The sequence below is a fragment of the Narcine bancroftii genome, chromosome 1 (genome assembly GCF_036971445.1).
Source record: "Narcine bancroftii isolate sNarBan1 chromosome 1, sNarBan1.hap1, whole genome shotgun sequence".
Lineage (NCBI taxonomy): Eukaryota > Metazoa > Chordata > Chondrichthyes > Torpediniformes > Narcinidae > Narcine > Narcine bancroftii.
Genome location: NC_091469.1, coordinates 342,804,521 through 342,829,446, shown reverse-complemented (window position 1 = coordinate 342,829,446; position 24,926 = coordinate 342,804,521). Strand labels below are relative to the sequence as shown.

At 39.2% G+C, this 24,926-nt stretch overlaps 1 long non-coding RNA gene across 1 annotated transcript; it reads left to right on the top strand.

The window, feature by feature from the left end:
• Positions 1 to 114: 114 nt before the first annotated feature.
• Positions 115 to 24,416, top strand: LOC138749245 (uncharacterized). Its single transcript, XR_011348506.1, has 3 exons — positions 115 to 176; positions 23,376 to 23,458; positions 24,012 to 24,416. It is a non-coding gene; the product is annotated as an uncharacterized lncRNA (long non-coding RNA).
• Positions 24,417 to 24,926: the final 510 nt, after the last annotated feature.

The following is a 24,926-nucleotide window of genomic DNA, read 5'->3' as shown; positions in this document are numbered from 1 at the left end:
TAAAGAATATCATGTATGCTACATTCTAAATGTAGTATTACATCACAATAATGGATCCTTTACCTTTTATCTTTAGAATGCAGCAGTGAAAGAATTTACATATGCTAACTCATTGATCTGAATGGCTTTGAGACAGTGCAAGAGAAACAATGGTATAGGTTCTTGTCAACAGAACGGTGAGTTTGCTAGAGTTCAGGTGCAAGAAACTTGGACGAGAACCTCAACGCAGCAAACGACAGATGAATGCTAATGAGCTTGTACAATCAAATGCTTTGTGTATTTGTAACTCTGCCAGCAATCTTATGAGCCTCATCAAGAGGCATGGGGGAGCCTCTTATTTAGATTTGGAAACCAATCTTAGTAAATCACAACCCTGGCAAAATTTGCTTGATCACCTCCTGTTATCTGGCAAAAAGGAATGAAATTAATTTAATCTTCCTTAAACAGTAAGCATTCATGGCTTTTTTTTTTGCTTGCAGTGGATACAAATGTGAGATGTTGCAAATGTCACCAACTACTGCCGAGAAATGACTGATAATATGGCCTTCACCCTTCACTGAGATTACTGGAGCAGTTTTAGCAGATAGCAGATTTCAGTGAGGTCACCCTTAGTAATCGTCAGATATCTCATTGGAACCTTCTATCAAGATTGAGAGTGGAGAGGGGAAACATCCAATGTAATAAGGATAAAGTGGGAGAGGTTGGATAGGGGCCTCTAGAGAATTGATGAATTAGGCAGGGGTGAACAGAGGATGGACAGTTGGAGATGGAGCAGACAAAGGGAGAGGGGCAAAAGAAAGAAGGGTCTCGGGTGAAGGAAGATGAACCATATATGGTAGAATAGGTTTGGCTGAATGACAGGAGCAGTGGCAGATTTGGTAGAAAAGTCACCAAACCATTGGTGATTGGTTTGATTTATGACACTGATTTGTTTCTAAGTTCCAATGGAAACTTCTGAAACTCATTTGCAAGAAGTCCTCTAAACCCTGTGACTTTGGAAATACAGTTTATTTTAAGAAGAACGAGCAAAGCAGAATTCTCATCAATAGCTAGTTAAGGTGCATATTTATATCTTATTTCTAAGATGGGAAGTGTTAAAATGAATAATCTGTGACAAAATATTTCTCTCATAGCAAACCCTTTTACTGATGTTTGTGTAATATTTACTTCAAGATTTATTGTGCATTGCAGAGAGTAAAAATGGTGCATGCAGATATCCCGAAGCAGCAATCTACTAAGACTTGGCAGCCAAGAACAATCATAGAAGATGCTGCATAAATAGTTCATACAAAAATACATATGCCAAGATCACACTTGAGTAATCTTTCCCCTGCCATTTTAAAGAGTAATGAAAGACTGTGCCTTTTAAAAAATGCTCATGACACAGCTCATTCTGTCAATAAGTCTGACTTTTTAATATCTGCTTGTACTCAAGCCTTATTTTTACATGAATCTATTTATTGAGAAACATTTATTGAGTCAGATTAGCTTTTGCTTAATTTAAAATGTATGTTGATCAATTGCATTTTCTGTTGACTTTAGTCATTGGTTGAATTCACCAAAAAAAAATCATCAGGCAATTGTATCAACTTATTTAACAGAAAGCAATAATGCCCTGAATTAATTTGATTAAGAATAAAAACAATTATTTCTGTTAAAGGTCAAATGAACAAACCTGTTGATCAGAAGCCCAAAGAGTCATCTGTCATCTGGATAAAGATGACAACTCCATCCATATCTCCCTTCTTTTGCTTGAATTAAGAGTGCTATCTTATTGCACACAGGTGATACAATCTCATTCTCTTGCTTTAACTTCAAAAGAAGATTGGCAGAAATGCTGAAATAAATTTCACTGATGCTCTTTTTCCAGGCTTTATTTGATCTTCTGCCAAGGTTTCATTAGGAATTCAGGAGAGCCAAGATAACTTCTGACTCGGTCTATCAGGCAGAAAACTATTCATTGTTCAAAGTGGAGGGTGGGTGGGCAAGACAAAAAAAATTATTGCAGGATTTTTAATTGCTAATTTCACTGGGCTTAGCTTACAGTCTTCCAATTTTTCCATTTTTCTTGAAGGTTTATATAATCTATAGAGCAGAGGTGGCCAATTTTACATTTTTAATATAGATATACAGCACAGTAACAGGCCATTCAGGCCTATGTGCCCGTGGCACCCAATTATTCTACATTTCTGGTACGAACACGTGGCCTGAAATGGCCTATTACTGTGCTGTATGTCTAAATTAAAGATTAAACATTAAAAGGTTGGCTACCCCTGCTATAGAGATACCATCGACTTAAAAGATACCTTTAGTGGAATAAAATGCAATTTTTTATGATAAAAAAGAACAGAATGACTTGCAAATAAAAAAAAATCAATTGCATTGGTCACCTGGAATTATGTCCACGTATAGCTGTGTTTACTTTTAGCTTTTACTTTTCTTGAGACTGAGTTCAAATTCAGAAACAAAAATAAAAGATTTTGTTTCATTTACAATATTTCTGTGAAAATAAATTTTCTTTTTTTCTTACGAGTATCAGAGCTAGCATCACCAGGTAATGGAGCAGCTTCTTCTTCCCATGGGCAGTGAGAATGCTGAATAACCAAAGGAATTGCTCACAATAACCATCTGAGAATCCCATAGTCACACAGCAACATCTATTTATTTATTTATTTGTATATACTTAGTATACTGAATGAATGTCCTGCATATGGGCTGTTTGTATGTCTGGTTGTGTGTCTGCGTGCTTTGAACCAAGGACTGGAAAATGCTGTTTCATTAGATTGTTAAATCAGAAGGCAATAAACTTAACTTGACTGTGCTGGCCTACTGTTTGATTTGCAACCAGGCCTGTTATTAATAACACTGTTATAAAAAATGGAATTAGATATCACAATATTCTATTGCTCAGTGATTCATGATACAGTTTGGATAGCTGTATTTTTATTAATTTAGGTGCCTTTTAGAACTTATGGTTTCATTTTAGGTGTAAGGAACATATTGTTTCCCTACACAAAAAGTGAGTTTACTTTCCAAGATTTTCACATCCTGCTCTATTTTTTGTTGTTATGTGGAAATATCCAAGAACCAGTTTGGGTATTTGTCCATTCCCAAAGTCTTCCCATTCTCTTTTGTTTGGCACCTGTCAATCAGCTGCCTCCATCTCCCCATCTGACTGTCTAACCTTCACACCTCCTGTTTAACCAATCCCCTATTGGCCCCTCTTCAATCCCTAACACCATATCTTCATTGTACTGGTTATCTTCTCCCTGTAGACATAGTTCTGACCATTGTTTTCAATCCAATTATGGTACAGATTGTGGTTTTGTTTTGCTCCATCTGTAGTCTCTCACATGTCTACAGTTGTCATTGGCTGTGTTGGCTCCATTCTGACAGACTTGTGAATTCTTTTTTTTTAAATTTTTTTATTTTTCACACCATAAACCACATTAACCATGATACATACTTTTTCCTTTTCAAATATATACAGTGTCATTTTCTCCCCCCCCCCTCCTCCCATCCCACCCTCCCTACCTCCCCCCTCCCGTCCATTTAAAGTACAAAATCTAGGATACATTAAACCAGTCAAACAATGTTGTCATTCAATAAAAATAAACAAGAAATTCCACTGAGTCAATTCTTTTCCTTTCCTTCTCCTTTCGTTAATTTAGGTAGTGAATGTCCCCGGTAGGTTTTCACTATTGTGTTTCATGTAAGGCTCCCATATTTGTTCAAATATTTCAATATTATTTCTTAAACTATATGTTATTTTTTTTCTAATGGAATACATTTATTCATTTCTATATACCATTGTTGTATTTTCAAATTATCTTCCGATTTCCAGGTTGACATAATACATTTTTTTGCTACGGCTAGAGCTATCTTAACAAATCTTTTTTGTGCATCCTCCAAATCAATTCCAAATTCTTTGTTTTTTATGTTACTTAGGAGGAAGATCTCTGGATTCTTTGCTATATTGTTTTCTGTAATTTTATTTAATATTTGGTTTAGATCTTCCCAAAATTTTTCTACTTTCTCACATGTCCAGATTGCATGAATTGTTGTTCCCAGTTCTTTTTTACATCGAAAACATCTATCAGATACTGTTGGGCCCCATTTATTTAACTTTTGAGGTGTAATGTATAGCCTGTGTATCCAGTTATATTGTATCATACATAACCTCGTATTTATTGTATTTCTCATCGTTCCAGAACATAACTTCTCCCATGTTTCCTTTTTTATCTTTATATTTAAATCTTGTTCCCATTTTTGTTTAGTTTTACCATTTGTTTCCTCATTCTCCTTTTCTTGCAGTTTAATATACATATTTGTTATAAATCTTTTGATTATCATTGTATCTGTAATCACATATTCAAAGTTACTTCCTTCTGGTAAACTCAGACTGCTTCCTAATTTGTCCTTCAAGTAGGATCTCAATTGGTAATATGCCAGCACTGTATCTTGAGTTATATTGTATTTATCTTTCATTTGTTCAAAGGATAATAATCTATTTCCTGAAAAACAATTTTCTATTCTTTTGATCCTTTTTTCTACCATTCTCTAAAGGAAAGGTTATCTATTGTAAAAGGGAGTAACTTATTTTGCGTCAATATTAGTTTTGGTAAATGATAATTTGTTTTATTTCTTTCTACATGAATCTTCTTCCAAATATTGAGTAGATGATGTAATACTGGAGAACTTCTATGTTGTACCAATTTTTCATCCCATTTATATAATATGTGTTCAGGTATCTTTTCCCCTATTTTATCTAATTCTAATCTAGTCCAATCTGGCTTTTCCCTTGTTTGATAAAAATCTGATAGGTATCTTAATTGTGCGGCTCTATAATAATTTTTAAAGTTTGGCAGTTGTAAGCCTCCTTGTTTATACCATTCTGTTAATTTATCTAGTGCTATCCTCGGTTTCCCCCCTTTCCATAAAAATGTCCTTATTATTTTCTTTAACTCCTTGAAGAATTTCTCTGTCAGGTGTATTGGCAATGCCTGAAATAGGTATAATATCCTTGGAAAAATGTTCATTTTAATACAGTTTATCCTTCCTATTAGTGTTAGTGTAAATCTTTCCAATGCTCTAAATCGTCCTGTAATTTTTTCATTAGTGGATAATAATTGAGTTTATATAGTTGGCCGAGATTTTTATTTATTTGTATACCTAGGTATCTTATTGCTTGCATTTGCCATCTGAATGGTGATTCCTTCTTAAATTTTGAGAAATCCGCATTATTCATAGGCATTGCTTCACTTTTTTTTTACGTTAATCTTGTAACCCGACACTTCTCCATATTCCTTCAATTTCTTATATAATTCTTTTATTGATAGTTCTGGTTCTGTTAAGTATACTATAACATCATCCACAAATAAACTGATTTTATATTCCTTGTCTTTTATTTTTATCCCTTTAATATTATTTTCTGTTCTTATCAATTCTGCTAGTGGTTCTATAGCTAACGCGAACAATAAAGGTGATAGTGGGCATCCCTGCTGTGTTGACCTGCTTAAGTTAAATTGCTTTGATATATATCCATTTACTGTCACTTTCGCCAATGGTCCCTTATATAATGCTTTAATCCAATTAATATACTTCTCTGGTAAACTGAATTTTTGCAATACTTTGAATAAATAATTCCATTCTACTCTGCGTCTAAAGCAACTGCTACTGTTGGCGCTTTACTCCCTTCTACTGCATGAATTAAGTTAATAAATTTACAAATATTGTCTGTTGTGCGTCTTTTTTTAATAAATCCAGTTTGGTCTAGATTTACCATTTTCGGTACATACTCTGCTAATCTGTTTGCTAATAGTTTAGCTATTATCTTATAATCTGTGTTAAGTAAAGATATTGGTCTATATGACGCTGGTGCGAGTGGATCTTTCCCTTGCTTTAGTATTACTGTAATTATTGCTGTTTTACATGAATCTGGTAAGCTTTGTGTTTTATCACTCTGGTTGATTACTTCCAGGAGGGGAGGAATTAATAAATCTTTAAATGTTTTATAAAATTCTATTGGGAATCCATCCTCTCCTGGTGTTTATTATTTGGTAATTTTTTTATTATCTCTTGTATTTCTACTATTCCAAATGGTTCTGTTAATTTATTTTGTTCCTCTATTTGTAGTTTTGGTAGTTCAATTTTAGTTAGAAATTCATCTATTTTCCCTTCTTTCCCATCGTTTTCAGTTTGGTATAATTGTTCATAGAATTCTCTAAAGTTTTCCTTGATCTCCTTTGGATTATATGTGATTGGTTTGTCTTTTTTCCTTGATGCCAATACCATTTTCTTAGCTTGTTCTGTCTTAAGCTGCCATGCTAGAATTTTGTGCGTTTTTTCCCCTAGTTCATAATATTTCTGTTTTGTCTTCATTATATTCTTCTCCACCTTATATGTTTGTTGTGTTTCATATTTTATTTTTTTATCTGCCAATTCTCTTCTTTTAGTTGTATCTTCCTTCATTGCTAATTCTTTTTCTATATTTACTATTTCCCTTTCCAACTGCTCTGTTTCCTGATTATAGTCCTTCTTCATCTTGGTTACATAACTTATTATTTGCCCTCTAATGAACGCTTTCATTGCATCCCATAGTATAAACTTATCTTTCACTGATTCCGTGTTTATTTCAAAATACATTTTAATTTGTCTTTCAATGAATTCTCTAAAATCCTGCCTTTTGAGTAACATGGAGTTTAATCTCCATCTATACATTCTTGGAGGGATGTCCTCTAACTTTATTGTCAATATTAAGGGTGAATGGTCCAATAATATTCTAGCTTTATATTCTGTTTTTCTTATTCTATCTTGCATACGAGCTGATAACAAAAATAGGTCTATTCTTGAGTATGTTTTATGTCTAGCCGAGTAATATGAATATTCCTTTTCCTTTGGGTGTTGTTTCCTCCAGATATCCAAAAGTTGCATTTCTCCCATCAATTTAATTATAAATTTGTTTACTTTGTTCTTTCTGTTAATTTTTTTCCCAGTTTTGTCCATATTTGAATCCAAATTCAGGTTGAAATCCCCTCCTTTAATATGTTCCCTTGCGTATCTGCTATCTTCAAAAAAATATCTTGCGTAAACTTTTGATCTTCTTCGTTAGGTGGATATACATTGAGTAGATTCCAAAACTCCGAATTTATTGACATTTTATCATTACATATCTCCCTGCTGGATCTATTATTTCCTCTTCTATTTTAATTGGCACATTTTTACTAATTAATATAGCTACTCCTCTTGCTTTTGAATTATACGGTGCTGCTGTTACGTGTCCTACCCAATCTCTCTTTAATTTCTTGTGCTCCAATTCAGTTAAATGTGTTTCTTGCACAAATGCTATATCAATTTTTTCTTTTTTCAGTAAATTTAGCAGTTTCTTCCTTTTAATTTGGTTATGTATTCTGTTAATATTTAAAGTCATATAGTTCAGCATAGCCATTTTATACTTTGTTTATCTTCCCTTTCCGTTTCTCCATCATTACCTTTCCTTCTTATCCATTTCTGCTTTCTTGTTTTGAACACTTTATAAGACAACATTTCTAAAACATCAAACATTTTCCCTATTCTCCTATTTAAAACTTCTTTAACCCCATTCTCCCCTCCCCTTCCTGAGTTGTCCTTTATCCCTTGTCAGACAACCACATCTCCCCTCTCCATTTGGATTTGCGAATTCACTCGCAAACGTCAGCTGATTTTGCAGTGACCGTAACTCCTCCCCACCCAGCCCCCCCAGTAAATATTTCAATTTTCATATGTAACAAAGGTCACTCTTTTAATTCCCTCCTTATTCCCTCTATTCCATTTCCCTCCCTTATTAATTCTTGTCTATACTCTATATATTTTCCTCTAAATACGGATACATTCATGTCTTCTTTCTTTGGCTTGGCTTCGCGGACGAAGATTTATGGAGGGGGTAAAAAGTCCACGTCAGCTGCAGGCTCGTTTGTGGCTGACCAGTCCGATGCGGGACAGGCAGACACGATTGCAGTGGTTGCGAGGGAAAATTGGTTGGTTGGGGTTGGGTGTTGGGTTTTTCCTCCTTTGCCTTTTGTCAGTGAGGTGGGCTCTGCGGTCTTCTTCAAAGGAGGCTGCTGCCCGCCAAACTGTGAGGCGCCAAGATGCACGGTTTGAGGCGTTATCAGCCCACTGGCGGTGGTCAATGTGGCAGGCACCAAGAGATTTCTTTAGGCAGTCCTTGTACCTTTTCTTTGGTGCACCTCTGTCACGGTGGCCAGTGGAGAGCTCGCCATATAATACGATCTTGGGAAGGCGATGGTCCTCCATTCTGGAGACGTGACCCATCCAGCGCAGCTGGATCTTCAGCAGCGTGGACTCGATGCTGTCGACCTCTGCCATCTCGAGTACCTCGACGTTAGGGGTGTGAGCGCTCCAATGGATGTTGAGGATGGAGCGGAGACAACGCTGGTGGAAGTGTTCTAGGAGCCGTAGGTGGTGCCGGTAGAGGACCCATGATTCGGAGCCGAACAGGAGTGTGGGTATGACAACGGCTCTGTATACGCTTATCTTTGTGAGGTTTTTCAGTTGGTTGTTTTTCCAGACTCTTTTGTGTAGTCTTCCAAAGGCGCTATTTGCCTTGGCGAGTCTGTTGTCTATCTCATTGTCGATCCTTGCATCTGATGAAATGGTGCAGCCGAGATAGGTAAACTGGTTGACCGTTTTGAGTTTTGTGTGCCCGATGGAGATGTGGGGGGGCTGGTAGTCATGGTGGGGAGCTGGCTGATGGAGGACCTCAGTTTTCTTCAGGCTGACTTCCAGGCCAAACATTTTGGCAGTTTCCGCAAAGCAGGACGTCAAGCGCTGAAGAGCTGGCTCTGAATGGGCAACTAAAGCGGCATCATCTGCAAAGAGTAGTTCACGGACAAGTTTCTCTTGTGTCTTGGTGTGAGCTTGCAGGCGCCTCAGATTGAAGAGACTGCCATCCGTGCGGTACCGGATGTAAACAGCGTCTTCATTGTTGGGGTCTTTCATGGCTTGGTTCAGCATCATGCTGAAGAAGATTGAAAAGAGGGTTGGTGCGAGAACACAGCCTTGCTTCACGCCATTGTTAATGGAGAAGGGTTCAGAGAGCTCATTGCTGTATCTGACCCGACCTTGTTGGTTTTCGTGCAGTTGGATAATCATGTTGAGGAACTTTGGGGGACATCCGATGCGCTCTAGTATTTGCCAAAGCCCTTTCCTGCTCACGGTGTCGAAGGCTTTGGTGAGGTCAACAAAAGTGATGTAGAGTCCTTTGTTTTGTTCTCTGCATTTTTCTTGGAGCTGTCTGAGGGCAAAGACCATGTCAGTGGTTCCTCTGTTTGCGCGAAAGCCGCACTGTGATTCTGGGAGAATATTCTCGGCGACACTAGGTATTATTCTATTTAGTAGAATCCTAGCGAAGATTTTGCCTGCAATGGAGAGCAACGTGATTCCCCTGTAGTTTGAGCAGCGCTGGAGGCAAATCCATGGATGCTCGAGGACTCTGATGAGATTCTCCTTTGCTTCTCTTTCTCTGACTGTAAGAAGCACGACAGGCAATTTCTGCCGAGGGCCAATCTATCTGCTTTACGGTCCGGGCGAAGGGTAGACGGCGGCGGCCCCGATCCGGGCAGGAGCAAGGGGGAGACGGCGGCCCCAGTCCGGGCACAGGGAGAGCAGCAGCGGCCCCGGCCCCGGCCCGGGCGAAGGGTAGACGGCGGGGGCCCCGATCCGGGCAGGAGCAAGGGGGAGACGGCGGCCCCAGTCCGGGCACAGGGAGAGCAGCAGCGGCCCCGGCCCCGGCCCGGGCGAAGGGTAGACGGCGGCGGCCCCGATACGGGCAGGAGCAAGGGGGAGACGGCGGCCCCGGCCTCGGTCGAGTGAGGCAGGCGGATGCCCCGGTCTGGACAGGGAGTGGGAGGCGGCGGCCCCAGTCCGGGCACAGGGAGAGCAGCAGCGGCCCCGGCCCCGGTCCGGGCGAAGGGTAGACGGCGGCGGCCCCGATACGGGCAGGAGCAAGGGGGAGACGGCGGCCCCGGCCTCGGTCGAGTGACATTCATGTATGCACACTATATATATATACACACATATACCACTTTACACACATACATATAGATCGTGGTCATTTTTACTCTTATTACATGTCTTCATCTCTCTGCTTGTTTTGTAGTTGTTCTGCAAATTTCCTTGCTTCCTCTGGATCCAAGAATAGTCTGTTTTGTTGCCCTGGAATAATTATTTTAAGTACCGCTGGGTACCTTAACATAAATTTATATCCTTTTTTCCATAAGATCGTTTTCGCTGTATTGAACTCCTTCCTCTTCTTCAGGAGTTCAAAACTTATGTCTGGATAGAAAAAAAATTTTTGACCTTTATATTCCAGTGGCTTTTTGTCCTCTCTTACTTTTCTTCATTGCTTTCTCCAATATATTTTCTCTTGTTGTATATCTTAAGAATTTTACTAAAATGGATCTTGGTTTTGGCTGCGGTTGTGGTTTCGGGGCTAAAGTTCTATGTGCCCTCTCTATTTCCATTTCTTCCTGTAATTCTGGTCTTCCCAGGACCCTGGGGATCCAATCTTTTATAAATTCTCTCATATTCTTACCTTCTTCATCTTCCTTAAGGCCCACTATCTTTATATTATTTCTTCTATTATACTTTTCTATCATATCTATCTTCTGAACTAACAGCTCCTGTGCTTCTTTAGCTTTTTTATTAGATTCTTCTAATTTCTCTTTTAAGTCTTTTACTTCCATATCTACAAATGTTTCTCGTTTTTCCATATTTTCCACTCTTTGCCAATTCTGATATGGCCACTTCCATTTTATTCATTCTTTCTTCTGCATTCTTAATTCTTCTTTTTATCTCATCAAATTCTTGTAATTGCTATTCTTTCACTGATTCCATATATTCTTTAAAAAAAGATACATCCATTGTCTTGCTTTTCTCTTCTTCTTCCACTTCTTTCTGTTCTTCTTCTTCTTCCTCTGGGTTGACCATCTGTTGTTTCCTTGTATTCTTTTTACCCTCTTCTTACTTGTTGTCGTTATTGTCTGTGTTCTGCACTTGCTGCTGTGCTGCAGGTGTCTCTCTCAGCTGTGGAAATCAACTCCGCAGCTGTTCCCCCCTCCCGTAAGTGTGTTTTTTTTTCATGCGCATCGCGCATATGCGAGGAGTCGCTCATGCGCGGTTGCGCACTTTTACTCAGCTCTGCGAGCCATTTTTGTAGTCCCGAGCCCGGGACTTCCACTGACCTGTGGGAGCGGGCCTCTCTCTCCGCGGCGGGCTTCTTCGGACAGGTAAGGCCTTCACCTTCTTCTTCCGACGTCTTTCCTTCTTCTTTTCTTTCCATTGTTTTTGGTTTTTCTTTCTTCGCTGCCATTTTCTTCACACTTTTACTTTCACTTTGTTTTGGTTTTTAAGTTTGTGCCTTTGCTTTTTCTCTATCTTTTTTTTAACTTTTCTGGAGAGGGCTGGAGTTCCCCTACCGGCCACTACTCCATCACGTGACTCCTCTGCTTGTGCATTCTGAAGTCAATCCCCATTCCAACAATTTGGGTCCCTTCCAAAGGACAAGGCCCAATCTTCAGGATTTGTCCATTTTGAGGTTTAGACTCCTTTCCAAGAGTTTAATCCCACCAGGTCCCTGCCTCTACTCTCTGCACCATTTTCATATCCAAATCCAGTTCAATCAATTTCATTCATCCTTTGTGTAATACTGAACATCTGTGGTCAACATAAATGAAAGTACAATTGGACGAGATCCTGCTGAATGACATGAGTAGCCTGGTAAGGTCAACTGAGATATAGATGCATAACTGCAGTAATGTTGTATAACAAATTTTACTGGAAATGTGTGCAGACTGAGAAGAATCATAAATAAACCGGACATTTTGGTATTATCCAGTTTTAAGTAGGAAAGAGTTTCTACTTATAACTATATGCTCTGTAAATTAATTCTCTACAGATTAGGAAATCAATGGGGTGTATGCAGTCTACTGATAATGATCATCACCTAAAATGGAGAGGATGAGCTGATTTTGACGGCTGTTGAATTTACATCCTTGCAATTGCTACCAGTAGACACAACCATTTCAAAGGTCTCCAGACTAGGTTCACATCATTCCTTTTAGCAAAGCTAGAACATCACCAGGAGAATTCCCAGCCAAGTGTTAGAGCACTTTGATCTCACTCGTACTTTAGCCAACCCAATTTGTTTAGTACAAAGATCACGGGGGCACATTGTTACTTCATGGTTAGAAAATGGAAGATGGAAAATAGTTTTAAAAATATCTTAAAATATTTTGATTAATATGATGAGTATATAACTTGCAGGGTGGCCGTATTACATTGTGGTAAAGAATTTTATAATTGCACATGGAAGTGTAATCAAGAAACAATTACCTTATTCTCTCCATTTTTCATGGGCTATTGTCAAGGTTTCTTTGCCTTCAGACTTGTCCTGACATCAGGTGAAAATATTGTCCCCAATATAAATTAGGTGACACCTTTAACATTGTAATGTCAAATTCAGTAAATCTAGAATTCAAAGTGATAATAAATAAACATAACTTGGTATAATTTTACACTAAAGAGAAAAGAATGTGAAAAGTTACCCAAATAGCTTTACATTCTGAATTGCTTAGGCATTCGACGTTATTTAAACAAATTGCAATTGCAAGAGCTGGAGGATGTTATCAAACCTAGCAAGAGTCCTCTTTCAGACCAGAGAGTTGAAGAATTTCTCCCACAGTGTTTATTTTTAGGAACACACATATCAGAACAAATTAATGTTTTGCTTATGAATTCCTCTCAAAATAAAGCCCGATTATGTAAGAGATTGATGGTTGAATTATGAAACCTGTCTCATCTTAAGCAGGAATTTCATCTATGAGAATCAGTGGATTGCTTGCCACTGCACTTAAATAAACAAAGAATTGCAAGAGGAACTCAGCAGGTCAGATAGCATCTAGGGGTAAAATTTGTCAGTTGATGTTTTGGATATGGACCCTAGATATAGAGATTCTTAATGAAGACCCCAGATCCATTTCTACCCCTGGATGCTGCATCACCTGTTGAGTTCCTCCAGCAATATTTTCTTTGTTCAAATTTCCAGCATCTGCAATCTTTGTGTTTCTCAAGTACACTTAAATGTTCCAAAAGGTTTACACCTGTCTACGTTCAAAATTAATGAAACTCATCCCAGTTTTACCTTCCTGAAGACTTGTATGTACTTGAAGGATGTGTGAGGGTATTCAGATAGATTTAAAAGGGTCATTTATTTATAAATAATGCCACAACAGATCACATAGAAAACCATCTGATTCACTTGTGTGGTGCATCTGTTTTTAAATGACATTTTGTTCATAAATATTAGAGTGGGAAGTTAGAGACCAATTTTAAAAAAAATTGTCAAGGAAATCAAAATATGTATCTCTAGTGTGATTCCACTTTTGATGACAGATTTGTACTTGAAGCATCAACACATGCATTAACCAACAAGTGTCTCATACTCTTATTCTATTTCAGATTTCCCTCATCTGAAGCATTTTGATGCTTTCTTCAGACAATGTAACTATATTTCAATCTGACTTCTATCCATGCTGTCTCTTCACATCCTGCTAATCCTCGTTTATATCCTTTTCCGTTAATGGATCAATCTTTGAAATGTTCGTCTGCTTGTTATCTCCTCAGATTGTGACATGATACTCTGTGAAATTGAAATTGTGTACCTTTGATTGTGATCTTTATTAGCTGGTTTCATGTCCACCAATTGCTTTGATGATGTTTCACTGGCTCAGTGAAATACCTGGTCAAACAACAAAGGTGAAAATTCTCTGCTTGTTTTCCTGCTATTTCTCTCTTCCCCATCATTCTATCTTCTGTATGAGAATTCCATGAAGTGATTTGCCAATAACCATATAAGGTTACTGCGAAATAATTTACATCCATAATATTGGAAATGCTGGGAAATCTGAAGTTGGGACAGAAAATTCTAGAACTACTCACCATCCCTGGAGAGAGAAAGGCAGAGCTTCTGACCAATAATCAGAAATGGTTGAGGTGGGTTTTTAAATCTGTTTTCAGAGACTCATCATGTATGTCTGTGTATCAGAATCTGAATTTATTGTCATGAACAAGTCATAAAATTTGCTGTTTTCCCGTAGCATCATAGAGCAAACATTCATATTATAAACCATCTTACAACAATAAATATATTTTTTAAATACTGCATGAAAAGTAAGGCAATGTCATTGATTATTTGATTATTCAGGAATCTGATGGCAATGGGGAAGAAGCTGTCCTTGTGCTGCAGAATGCTCTTCTTTAGGCTCCTGTACCTATTACCCAATGGTAGAAGAGTGCTGAGGTCATGGCCTGAATGGTGGGGATCTTTAAGGATAGAGGCTGCTTTTTTAAGACACCACCTTATGTAGATGTCTTTGATGGAGGGAAGTCTAGTGCCTGTGATTTCACAGGCTGAGTTAACAACCCTCTGGAGTTTATTCTTGTGCTGAGTGCCGGTGCTTCCATACCAGCCAGTGATGCAACCAGCCAGAATGCTCTCCATGGTACACCTGTACAAGTTTATGAGTGTCTTCGGTGACATCTCCCTCCTGTACGCTTCTTCATTGCTGTTTGTGATTCTGCCAACAACTCTGGTGTCAACAGCAAACTTGTATTGGAAGGCATTGGAATTGTGCCTGGCCACACAGTCATGGATGTAGAACGAGTAGAGCAGTGGGCTAAGCACATATCCTTGGGGTGCGGCTGTGTTGATAATCAGTGAGGAGGAGACGTTGTTTCCAATTCGTACTGTCTGTGATCTTCCAATGAGAAAGTCAAGAATCCAGTAGCAGAGGAGGGTACAGAAACCCTGAGTTTGTAACTTCTTGACCAGCACTAAGGGAATAATGGTATTGAAGGCTGAGCTATTCCAATGAACAGCAGCCATATGTATGAATTGCTGTTTTTGAGGTGATCCAGTGTTGAGTGGAGAGTCAGCGATATTAGATCTGCTGTGGAACAATTGTGACAATAGGTGAATTGCAGTGGGTCCAGATCTTTGCTTAGGTAGGTGTTAATTCTGGCCATGACCAGCCTCTCTAAGCATTTCATCACAGTTGAAGTTAGTGCTACTGGGCGATAGTCATTGAAGCAGCTCACACTGTTCTTCTTGGGTAATGGTATGATTGATGCCCTTTTGAAGCAGGTGGGAACCTCTGACTGCAGTAATGAGATGTTTGAATTGTCCCTGAACACTCTGGCTAGTTGGTTCACAAATTTTCAGTACCCTGCCAGGTATATTGTCAGGGCCTGACACCTTGGGAGAGTTCACCCTCTTGAATGATGTTCTGACATCGTCCTCAGAGAGAATATTATATCCAGATAATGGCTTCTATAGAAATGAACAACTTCATTGGGAGAATTCGGTGTCCCTGAAATTGAAGTCATTGCATCCTATTAATATCAATAAAAATGGTTTGACTAAAACATGGAAAGAAAAGTGATCTGTAGAGAGCAAGAAAATCAGTCTGAGATTAATACATATAATTATTTTTGCATGTTACAGCTCAAATTGAAAACTTCTCTTTAGCACATCAGCTTCTCATTGTTTTAGTTTATTAAAAGAGAGCATTTGGGCAAGTGAATTCAGTGTACTGCAATTAAAGTCTTGTCAATCAAAGACTTATTTGTTTAATTTGATCATTAGATGTGAAAGTTATTGATTAATCCAAAATTTTTATTCCATCACTAAACGACACGTACATTTTGTGGGTTGTTGGAGCATATCAGAGATCTGTGTAGCCAGAGGACTAAATGTTGAGTATCCCAGTATGTTTCATGAGAACCCTCAGCTTTTGAGAGAAAAAAGGGCTGAAAACAGAAAACAAAGAACTGCAATCATGATACATCTGGCAAGTATCGACAAGGGAACAAAGGCAGAGCGGCTTCATAAATTTGTGGACTAACCTTGGACCCTAGAACCACAGATAAATGTCTGATAACTGCAAGGCAATAAAAGGCAATCTTGTTTCATTTGAACTTTTCTAAGATATAGAAAAACACTGCAGATGTTAGAATCTTGAGCAAACAAAGAATTGCTGGAGCAAGTCAGTAGGTAAAGGGTCCAGATCTGAAATGTTGGCTGGCCATTTTTAACCATTGATGCTGCTTGACCTACTCAGCTCTTCAAGCAATTTGTTTTGTTTGCTCTTTCACAGATATGTTCTGTTGACATTGTCAACAGAATGAGTGCCGGCTTGAATGAATGGATTCCCCAGGGACTGCTCCCTCCATGACTGCCTTGTCCATTCCCCACCAATCAACTTAGTGCCTACCCCTGTGACCACAGGAGGTGCTCAACTTGCACCCAGACCTCCTCCCTCACCATTTGAGGCTCCAAACAGTCCTTCCAAGTGAAGCAACAATTCACTTGTGTATCTTAAGGTGTCATCTACTGCATCCAGTGCTCCCATTGTGGTCTCTTCTCCATTGAAGTGACTAGGTGTACTGAGTCTCAGTGGCCACCCATTTCAATTCCCAATCCCTTTCCCTTGCTGACATGTCTCTCCATGGTCTCATGCACTACCAGTCTGAGAGCAAATTAGAGGAACAACATCTCATCTTCCAACTGGACACCGCACTCCACCCCCCCCCCCCCCCCCCCACCCAATCCGGTTAGCATTAACATCGACTTCTCCAGATTCTGTTAAACCACCACCTCCTTCTTCCCCATGTCGCCTTTCCCCCAGCTTTGTCTGTCTCTCTTTCTCTCTTTGCTTTCTCTTTGTCTCCTTTAATAGAGCCAAAATTAATTCTCACCTCTCCTCTTTATCATATCCAATTAACACATTTTGTCTGTTGGTCTTTTCTCAAACCAGTCTTCAGTCTTTATTTTGATACTGAAGTGCCAGTTGATGAAGTAGACAAAGACAATGTGGTCAAACAATAATCATGGCTTTTATTAGCAGAAACTCATGCTACAATAATGAAAGACAATAGATGCATATACAGTTATATCCAAGGGGAGTGTCCTTAACAGTAGAGAGTGTCCTTAACAGTAGAGATAATGCACAGCCAATGTTAGTACAGCAAGGCTCGGCAGAGGGGAAACAGGCAGCTTGGCAGACATTCACCACATTCTTCCCCCTGGCAGAAGAAGGGTTAAAATCAAAAGGACAACTGCTAGGAAAGACTGAAGCAAGCGATACATTGATACCATGTTTGGCCTTGAGATACTCTTGACAGCCAAAATACACCAGTATCTAGCAAGCAATCGAAATATAATGAGATGTTTTATGAATATGTCAGCCTATCAAGTTGTTTACGAATTCTGGTGCTTCATCTCAAAACAGGTGGCTCCTTTGCAACCTTGGGAACTGGTACAGGTCCTGGGTCTGTAGTGTGGGAAGGACTGACTTCTGAACCCGCTCCAGAATCACTAGCGTGAGGCAGTGGAGCCTCAGCATGGCCACCTGAAAGCTTATTAAGGGTCACAGACTTGGGGGGGGGGCGGGTGGTGTGTGAGTCCAACCTCTCAGGCTCACTCTGAGTAGGGGTGTGAGGAAGGGGCGAACCAGGCAAGGTCAGATCTCTTAGAGGTACAGTGTCAGTACTCCCGAATTTAACAAGAGCGTAGTTGGGGTTAGTATGCAGCAGCTGAACTGGTTGGACTAGGGGGTCTGCTTTACAAGCCCGAGCGTGGCTCTTCAGCAGCATGGTTCCAGGCTCAGATAAACAGGCTGGCCAGTCCATCACAGTTCCTGATTTCCTAGGAAAGGCAAACATACGTTCATGAGGTGTTTGATTTCTTGCAGTACACAATAAAGACTGAATAGAATGTAATGCCTTAGGCAGCATCTCCTGCCACCAGGTAACAGGGTAACCATGTGTTTTTAAAGCAAGATTAACAGTCTTCCAGAATGTAGCATTAGCCCTTTCAACCTGCCCATTGCCCTGCAGGTTGTAGCTCGTGGTATGGCTGGTGGCAATCCCCTTTCGTAGCAGGGCTCGCTGCAGTTCAGCGTTCATGAATGCTGAGTCTCTATCAGTATGAATATAATTGGGAAAACCAAAAATGCTGAAAATTCTGTCAAGTGACTTAATGACAGATGCTGACGAGACGTCAGGGCAGGGTATCGCAAAGGGAAACCTGGAATATTCATCAGTTACAGTAAGGAAATATACATTTTTGTTGTTGGAAGGTAACAGCCCTTTAAAATCTAAGCTAATCCTTTCAAAAGGTCGGGTTGCCTTGATGAGAGTGGCCTCCGGAGCTTTGAAGTATTGTGGTTTGGATTCTGCTCAAACAGGACAGCTTTTAGTCAGTTTCCTGACTTCTTCCAGAGAGTGAGGAAGGTTGTTAGCCCTTATGTAGTGGAAGAATCTCGTGACTCCTGGGTGGCACAGTCTGCTATGGATCTCTTTTAGCCCCTTTAGCTGAGCACCAGCAGCAGATCGTGACAATGCGTCAGAGGGATCATTTAACCTGCCCGGTCTGTACTGGATCTCATAATTATAAGTTGAGAGTTCTATTCACCAGCGTGCCATCTTATCATTCTTGATTTTACTTTTTTGTTTAGTACTGAACATGTAGGGTACAGATTTCTGATCAGTGACAAGAGTAAATTTTTTGCCGGCTAGAAACTGTCCCCAGGAGCGAACAGCTTCAATAATAGCCCGGGCTTCTTTTTCATTAGCAGGATGTATAAATTCAGGTCCGCATAACGTGTGGGAGGAGAATGCCACAGGTCTGCCCTTTTGATTAAGGGTTCCTGCCAAGGCACAATCTGAGGCATCAGTTTCCTCTTGGAATGGGACATCCTCGTCAATGGACGAGAGTGCAGCTTTGGCAATATCAGCTTTAATTTTCTCGAAAGCCTTCAAGGCCAATGGAGAGAGAGGAAAAGATTTAGTGTCAAACAGAGGGCGTGCCTTCGTGGCGGAGTCCCGACCCATTTGGAGTAGTAGGAAAAGAATCCTATACACCTTTTAAGGGCTTTTGCTGAGTTTGGGGGGTGGTTTCTTTAAGGGGGGCCATTCTTTCCTTCGGGGTTCCAGCACTCCTGGATGTTTCCTTTTTGGTTTCTTGCATTTCACTGGACTGCATGGCACTTCTCAGTGTTTGGCTAGAGTGACTGCCCGGTTGTAGGTTAAGGGCTCCGACTCCAGCAGCCTCTGTCGGATGTAACTGGAGTAAATCCCGTTAACTAAAGCATCCAGCTTCAAGGCATTGCGGTGTTGTGGCACATTGACTGTCCTGACATCACATTCATTTACCAGTGAGTCAAGAGCTAGTGCATAGGCAGCATCACTTTCCGCGGGTTTCTGGCGTCTAGTCAGCAACTGGTGTCGAACAACCACCACATTCCGTGGCGCTGTGTAGTAAGCAGTCAGACATTCCCGGGCTCTAGCCAGAGTGGTAGCTCCTTGCGTTATGGCGAAAGGGACATCACCCAGCAGAGAGTTTAGGTGGCCCCACTGTATGGCCTCATTGACCACGTTGTTTCGAGCCATATAGTAATCGAAACAAGCAATCCAGTGGTTGAAAATTTCTCTGGCCCTCGGGGCAGACTGGTCGATTATCAGCTGCTCTGGTGCTGCATCCACTTCTGCTAATAAAATTGAAGTGCCAGTTGATGAAGTAGACAAAGACGATGTGGTCAAACAATAATCATGGCTTTTATTAGCAGAAACTCATGCTACAATAATGAAAGACAATAGATGCATACACAGTTATATCCAAGGGGAGTGTCCTTAACAGTGGAGATAATGCACAGCCAATGTTAGTACAGCAAGGCTCGCCAGAGGGGAGACAGGCAGCTTGGCAGACATTCAGCACAGACACATTCCTAATCTTTGCTTATACTTTGAAGAAGCACTCAGGCCTAAAACATCAGTAAAATATCTTTACCTTCTACGGACTCTGGCGATTGGCTGGGTTCCTGCAGCATTTTTATGTGTTTTTAACTTGAATGAATGGCTTAAATGTCAGGAGAGATCTGAGTCGGTGTATGATTAAAGCACACTTGCAAAGATTGAAGGATAAGACTCTGTATATAAATAAGGGGTATTCAAAATCCAAGTCAGCAGAAAAATCCAGAGAGCAACAATCAAGTAATTGACTTAAGTTTGAAACTCGGAGAAGACTATGACCTCTATTAGAGTGAGACTGACCAGTTCATCTCATGTGGGTAGTACTTTAAGTACAAGTTCTGAGTCTTGTAGCTGAGTAAGACATGATGTTAGAACAGTAAATCAAAATTAACTTATTGAACATTAGATGTATGCCTATATTTTGAGTGTTAATAAAGATTATTGTATAGTAAAAGCTTATCATCTGGAATTCAAGCAACCAGCAGTCTCAAGCAACTGGAAAAAATAAAATTGAGGATTTAAACAAAATTTTAGATATACAGCTTGGTAATCGGTCCTTTCAGCCCACGATCCCATGCTGCCCAATTAATCTATCCCCAATACGTTTCGAACGATGGGAAGAAACCAGAGCCCAAGGGAAAACCCATGCAGCCACGGGGAGAACGTAAGTGCGGGATTTGAATCCTTGTCCCAATTGCTAGCGCTGTAGTGGCATTGCCCTAACCATTATGCCACCCAGGTAAAATACAGTTTTCCCCTGCCACACCCGGAGATATACAGGGAAATACATTTTAATGATTAAAATAAATAAGAATAAACTAAAAATTAAATATGTTTAAAATTGTAAAAATAAATGTTATCTGAAGTAACACATAAACCATTGTTGAAGATGGATGCAAATATTCAGCCAGCGGAGTGCCTTGGTCATGTTTTGCTTGTAACAGCTGTTTGAATAAAGTTGTGTTTGAATAAAATGGTGTCAACCAGGATGAAGTGGTGGTTGATGCTGTTTGCCTTTGGGGTGTATCTTAAAGTGTCTCCTTTATCCCAGCTTTGTAAGAGTCTTTATTAGTTTATTAATAAAGTTTTATCTATAAACTTGGGGGAAATGGTACAGTTAGTGTAGCAGTTAGTGCAATGCTGTTACAATGTCGGCAAGCAGGGTTCAAATTTAAATTTTGTAAGTTATGGGAATTACATGATTAAAGTGAACTTTACATAATTAAGGACTATATTACTTTACATTTTATATTGTCCTTTGTCTTTTAAACTGTTTATTCTTAATGCTGGGGTATTTGTTAGGCATTGTAAGGATGAGTCTCAAGCAACTGGAAAATGTGCATATCTGGCATCTACCAATCCCTATAGGTGCTGGATACAGGGGTTTTGTTTTATTAAACATTGGATTGAAGTCTTTTGTTAAACAAATCAATTGATACACTACAGAGGTAATTGGGAAAACACCAGTCAAGGACTGTGACTGCAGATCCACAGGAAAGGATCATAACGTCAGATTTCCTTGCGAGAGGAATGAATCAAATGATTTTTCCAATGCAGTATTAGTTTTAATGTTTACATTTAACACACATTTCTATCAAGATTTATTGGTTGAAGTGAAATATTCCAGCTGCCATGCATGAATGAAATTCATGTCCCTAAATCACAATCTGTGCCTCTGGATAGTAATCCAGCAACCTAACTACTATATTAATGTTCTCAGTGTGTTCACCCCATGTCGCAGTGAATCCCTGATGAGCATGTATTAAAGATTTCAAGCTTATATAATTACTGTGCAACCTGGCTTCTGAAATTGGCTTAGATAATCTTTATGCAATGAAGAATGCCACTCCCCAGATATCAGTGACAAAACTCTGAGCTATCAACTGCATGCAGATAAAACCTTCATCTGTGGGAAATCATTTTTCTTTGTGAAAATATTTGATACTTCTTCTAGAATTTGCAACAAATTTATTGATGTATTCACTTCTGGACAGCTCTTTTGTCAACAAATCTGATGTATGTCAAGCTAATATTTTGAAATATGGATCAAACCTTATTACAATGTTTCACATCCAGTGCCTATGGTGTGCTCTTGTAAATTGTATCAACATTCTGTCATAAGAGAATCAAAAGACATCCAGTACCCATTGACATTCGGAAATATAAAGAATGAATCAGCACATAATTCTTACTCCTCTGAGGTACAAGAAGTTAATTAAAAAAAGATTAAAGTCTCTGGACTTATGACTAAAGGCTACCAAAGTAATAATAATGAGATCAATAACATTGTGCATCTTGAGTCTATTCCAGAGTTAACAAATTCTCAATTAGATTTACTATTTCAGTGTATAATTAGAAAAAAATATTTTGTCAATATGTCTGAATGCATGGCGGCATAAGAAATATTTCAGTAGAAAAGATAAAATCTAAAATATTGCAGAAGGATAAGTTTCTTAGCTAGAATCAAGGCTAAAACTTATTATCCTAGTTTTCACTGATAATACTTTTTTTTCCAAGTTGAAGAAAAATATTGAAAAAGAACTCATTCTCAAAAATCTATAATGATGACAAAAAGCAGCAGGGAAGGTAAAAAAATGAAGTGATAATGAGCCTCATCTGAGCAAACGACATTACGGGCACCAGTCTTCAGTCAATTGAGGACATCTACTAGTGTCTTAGGAAATACTCTATCCTCAAGGGCTCCCACCACCCAGGCCATGCCCTTTTCACACTGCTACCATCGGGAAAAAACCTGAAGACGAGCACTCAGATACACAAAGACAACTTCTTCCCCTCTGCCATCAGGTTTCTGAATGGACAATGAACCACAGACACTACCTCAATTTGCCCTATTTTCCTGCACTATTTATTTATTTTTGAAATGTGATTTATAGCAATTTTTGCACTGTAATGATGCCACAACAAAGTTCATGACATGTACATGACAATAAATTCTGATTCTGATTCTGAACTCTAACCATTAGTGCTGGGGAGTTTTCTGACTTGCTGAGAAGGAGAACAAAAGGAGCTCCCAAATCTTTCTGAACTCATGCAGGGTTGTGTGTTTTGCTTGAGGAAACTCACTTGGTGATACAAATTGTTGTTTGTGCATTATACTGTAAAAACCCTCAGTATCCATCACCTACGGGGATTGATAGATGCTGGATAAGTGAATTTTCCAGTTGCTTGAGATTGCGTGATGCACGATTGGTGAGCTGACCATTAAGGGGCATCAATTTTAAACTTTTGTATGTTTTACATATTTATTTTCTGCATTTTTTTTTTGCCAATTGCTTGAGGCTGCTGGTTGCTTGAATTTTGGATCATGGGGATTTTCCTGCATTTCATCCTTAAGAGATATTGAAAGTGCTAATCTTTATCTTTGAGGTAAAGAGTTAAAAGAAAGCAAAATGTAGAATCCTGATGTTTTATCATATGCTTGTTCTGGTGACAAAATTGATGGTTCCATGATCACTCTGCCAACAATGGTTTATTTTTATCCTCATAAGTGGAACAGTGAATGATTTCCAGCCCTTAATTACTAGAAGAAACAAATCCAGTGGAGAGGAGATGGCTTAAGATCAGGAGTGAGGTAGGATAAATACTTTGCTGAGATTGGTGGTGGAGGAGATCTCCTGCCTCTGTATACTGGTGAGTTTACCAGAGTGTAGGGTAACCCCACAGTAACTGACTAATTAAATTTAAATTCCCAAATATGATGAATCAGAGCCTGATGCAGACATGTTAATGAAATACCCTCCTCTCCACCAACCAGTGATATAAGTCTATGTTACCAATTTCTCGCACTTGATCAACCTCCTACCTCTGTTGTTGCCCTTGGAGAATTCATGTGGAGGCCAATGTCTCAATATTCACATGTAAGGAATCTCAGCCTCAGATAATTTGACTTACAGAAACATACCATACATTCAAATCCAGTCACGTACCCATGCCCTATTGACCCAACCATCTCCTTGCTCACATGCAGCTCACACAATCATTCAGCCACAGGCCTGGCCACAGTTATATCCAACCTCTCAAGTCACTCACACCCACAGATATTCTGATGTGCATTCTGGCCTTGTTTTGTGCTGAATAGCTATTTTAAATTTGTTTTTTTTTAATTGTCATTAATTTCTATTCAGCAGAGAAGTGCTGCAGCAACCAAAGGGACAAAACATGAAATTTATTGTGTTCATTAGGTGGAGTGAACTGCTATGTGAGCTCTGTGATATGATTGCAAGTGCAATCTGTTGGGAAAGAAACCAGCAACATCATCAATAAGTATTTGCAAGGATAACCTTGATAATTAACCTTTAATTCTTTATTTACTTCAAATGCGATCTATTGGAGATTAGTGGCTTATGAAAAATAAAGCACCCTGAGCTGTCAATGGCAAAATTTCAAGATATGTGAAGATTAACTGAAGGCAAGAAACCTTGATGATAAGTGTATCACTGGTGTGATATTGGACAATACAAACCAGGAACATTTCGAGATGATGTTTGTTCTGTGATGACTGATTACAGCTTTAAGGGAATAAAACTGACTTGCACAATCTTGTATTATTCATTGCCCAAAGACTCCTGAGGGTGAGTCAGCTATGGATAAGATTGTACTTGGTTTTGATTGTCTAGTCTATGTTTATTTTCTAGAAGTATCTGTGAAGAACGATCACTTAGAGAAGGCACTGGTGCAGCGATATGTTCTGGAAGAGTAACTATACCTACAATATGGCAGTGATAAGTTTATTGTCATTTACAATATACATCTATTACAAAGTACAGATGTATATCATAAAAAAGTATAAATTAAATAAAATTAATAAAGGTAACATATATATATATATACATATAGTAGATGATAAATACAGTTTTCATAGTGTAAGACAAAAAGTTGAGCTAGAATAGTGCAGACAGGCCTTTTCGTGATGTAGGATTTTATGATTAGTGTAACAAAGGGAGGTTCAAGAGTTTGATAACCATTGGAAATATACTGTTTTTGAACATTGAGAAGCTGGTTTTCACGCTTTGTATCTTCCACATGAAGGTAGAAGTGAG